Source organism: Mastomys coucha, unplaced genomic scaffold (assembly GCF_008632895.1).
Source record: "Mastomys coucha isolate ucsf_1 unplaced genomic scaffold, UCSF_Mcou_1 pScaffold11, whole genome shotgun sequence".
Classification (NCBI taxonomy): domain Eukaryota; kingdom Metazoa; phylum Chordata; class Mammalia; order Rodentia; family Muridae; genus Mastomys; species Mastomys coucha.
The window spans coordinates 30,690,113-30,693,703 of NW_022196893.1; positions in this window are offsets into that span (position 1 = coordinate 30,690,113).

Sequence of the window (3,591 nt, forward strand, 5' to 3'; positions counted from 1 at the left end):
TTTTTTGAGAAGGGGTCTCATTGTGTAGCCCTGGCTGGCCTGAATTCCCTATGACAGCAGTTTGAAACCTTCCTGAGTGACGTCCAACTGTAATGTTATTTTCATTGCTACTTCATAACTGTGATTTTTGCTGTTGTTATGAACTATAATGTAAATATCTGCTATGCAGGATGTCTGATATGTGACCCTTGTGAAAGGGTCATTTAACCCCCAAAGGGGTCATGACCCATGGGTTGAGAACCATTCCCTATATAAAAACAGGCTGTCCTTGAACTCAGAGAGATCTGCCTGCCTCTGCCTCCCAGTGCTGGGATGGAAGGTGTGCACCACTAAACTTGACTTCAGATCTGATATTTTGGAAGGATCACTGTTGTCACTGTGCAGACAGAGATAAGACTGAGGTCAGGGCCACCAGACAGAAAAATTTATAACACCTGGGGAGAAGGAAAATCGATATGGTCTGGGGCAGGACAGTGGTCGGAGGATGGGTATTAGAACATAGAGCAAACATGGTAGGCTGGGATGGTTCTGAGTGCCTTTATCACGCCTCTCAGCAAGGATCTCTGGGAGTTCAAGACCAGCCTGGTCTACATATTGAGTTTCAAGACAGCCAGAGCTGTATAATAGAGATACCATGTCTCCATAAACCAAACACCAAACAAAGAAAATGGCATACATAGCCATAGAAGCAGTGGACCTCGGGGTTAGAAGTGGAGGGAAGCAGAGAGGAGGCCAAGACCTTTAAACGACACACTTTGCAGCCAGTAGGGCTGCTCACTGACATAAAAGATGCTGGGAGAGAAGAGGCTTGGGTGGTGGGTTTACTTCCAAACAGGTTGACACTGAAATGCCCACTGGAAATGCCTGCCCATCATGATCAGTGCTCCCTTCCCAATGCTCCTTTCCCAATGCTCCCTTCCCAGTGCTCCCTTCTCGGTGCTCCCTTCTCAGTACTCCCTTCCCAGTGCTCCCTTCTCGGTGCTCCCTTCTCAGTACTCCCTTCCCAGTGCTCCCTTCCCAGTGCTCCCTTCTCAGTGCTCCCTTCCAAGTGCTCCCTTCCCAGTGCTCCCTTCCCAATGCTCCCTTCCCAGTGCTCCCTTCTCGGTGCTCCCTTCTCAGTGCTCCCTTCCAAGTGCTCCCTTCTCAGTGCTCCCTTCCCAGTCACTGCTGTTCCTCAGGAGAGGCTACAGACACTTCACTCAATCGCTAGGACAATGCCAGTCCCCCTGGACAATCCCGTCCATACTGCATTGCATCATCTGGCATAGAGAATCCCCCATTTCCTCTGCGTTCCATGATGTGGAAAGGTTAGGATGCTAAGATGCATGAGATGAAAGTGGAAGAGAGGCTGGGGGAGAGGAGACTAGCAGGAATGGGGGAACGGATGGTGTGGAAGGATGAATTGGTCAAGATGCGTGGCTTTATGATAGCCAGCATTATGGACGATGAGTATATACCAGTAGAAGGTGGGGGCAGCATAGATGGTTCAGAGGTTCAGAGCGCTCGCTGCTTTTCTAGAGGTTCCAGGTGTGATTCCCAGCACCCACACACAGTCACTGCTACCTGTGACTCAAGTCTCAGGGAATCTAACACCCTCTTCTGGCCCAGCAGGCACAGCAGGCATGTAGTACACAGACAAAACACCCATACCCATAAAAAAATAATTAAAAGAAAAGGTTGGAGCCGGGCAGTGGTGGCACACGCCTTTAATCCCAGCACTTGGGAGTCAGAGGCAGGCAGATTTCTGAGTTTGAGGCCAGCATGGTCTACAGAGTGAGTTCCAAGACAGCCAGGGCTACACGGAGAAACCCTGTCTCAAAAAATAAAAATAAATAAAAATTTAAAAAAATAAAATAAAATAAAAGATTGGAGGCAATAATGTAGGCTTTTGGATATTTTGAAGTTCAAGAGAGGATTTGAACTAACGGAATCTATGAGTCATTAAAACCGGGGGCAACTGAGCCAAGGTGGAGGAAGTCGTGCAGGAGGAGAGTGGGTGCTGGAACAGAACCCCGTGGAATACCAGCATTCAACAGGGGTGGCCAGCGTCCAAGCCAGATGTCCAAGGACCAGCTAGTTTCCAGTGAACCAGACGTTGGTTCAGGACGATCATTCTTGTTGACTTTAGCCACACGTCACAGGAGACCGGCAAAACCAGATTTTGAACAGTTGAGAAAGACGTACGCAGTAGGTAATGGAGACAGGAAGCGCTTAGAACTTCCGAGGATCTCGGCTGTGTGGTTAGAGAAAAGACTAGGCAGATGCAGATGCACGAGGCAATGGATAGCCACAAGAGCCGTTCTAGTCAGCTATAGGAAGGCATGGATTAATTTAGAAAATTGTTTAAATTTAATCTTTTAGAAGTACATGCAACCAGGCAGTGGTGGCGCTCGCCTTTAATCCCAGCACTTGGAAGGCAGAAACAGGCAGATTTCTGAGTTCGAGGCTAGCCTGGTCTACAGAGTGAGTTCCAGGACAGCCAGGGCTACACAGAGAAACCCTGTCTCAAAAAACCAAAAAAAAAAAAAAAAAAAAGTACATGCACACAGGGCCACAGTTAAGATCATTAGCACCCATGCAAAAACAAGCATAGTGTGGGGGTGCACATCTGTAACCCAGCAGTGTGTGCGTGGAGGGGTGCACATCTGTAACCCAGCAGTGTATGCGCGGAGGGGTGCACATCTGTAACCCAGCAGTGTGTGCGTGGAGGGGTGCACATCTGTAACCCAGCAGTGTGTGCACGGAGGAGTCCCTGGAGCTCACTGACCAGCCAGCCTAGTCAGCCAATGTGTTCCAGGTTCAACGACAGACCATATCTCAAAAAATAAGATGGAGTGATAGAGGAAGACACATGATGTCAATCTCTGGGCATCATAAGCACTCCCTACTCCCCCCACCCCCACGTGTACATGTACACACACTCACACTGTATGTATTTGCGTATGCCCCATATGAACTCATACTTACACCACACATACACAGTGCATATAAGGGTGGGGATTTCTCTCATTCAGTACAAGTATGAGGACCTGAGTTTGGATCCCCAGTACCCACAGGAAAAAAAAAATGACTGTGGGAGACAGCTTGCGCCTGTAATCCTAGTTCTGAGGTAGGGGGTTGTTGGGGGGGTGCAGAAGCAGGGACAGGCACAGAGGGGCCCCCTGGGGCTTGCTGGTCAGCTAGCCTAGTTAATCAGGGGACCCCAAGCCCAGTGATAAACCCTTTTTTAAAAAAATGAAGACCAACAAGATGGCTGAACAGGTAAATGCTACCGCCATGCATGCCTGATGAGCTGAGTTTGATACCAGGGACCACAGTGGAAGGAGATTGATGCCTGACAGTTGTCCTTCTATATGATGCACACACATCTGCATCCACACAGACACATCTGCATTTACACACTGCCCTCACACTACATTCACACACATTGCACTCACACATACTGCACTCACACACACACACTCTACTTAAACACAAACTGCACTCACACACTCTACTCAAACACAAACTACACTCACACACACTGCACTCACACACATACTGCACTCACACACATACTGCACTCACACACATACTGCACTCACACACATA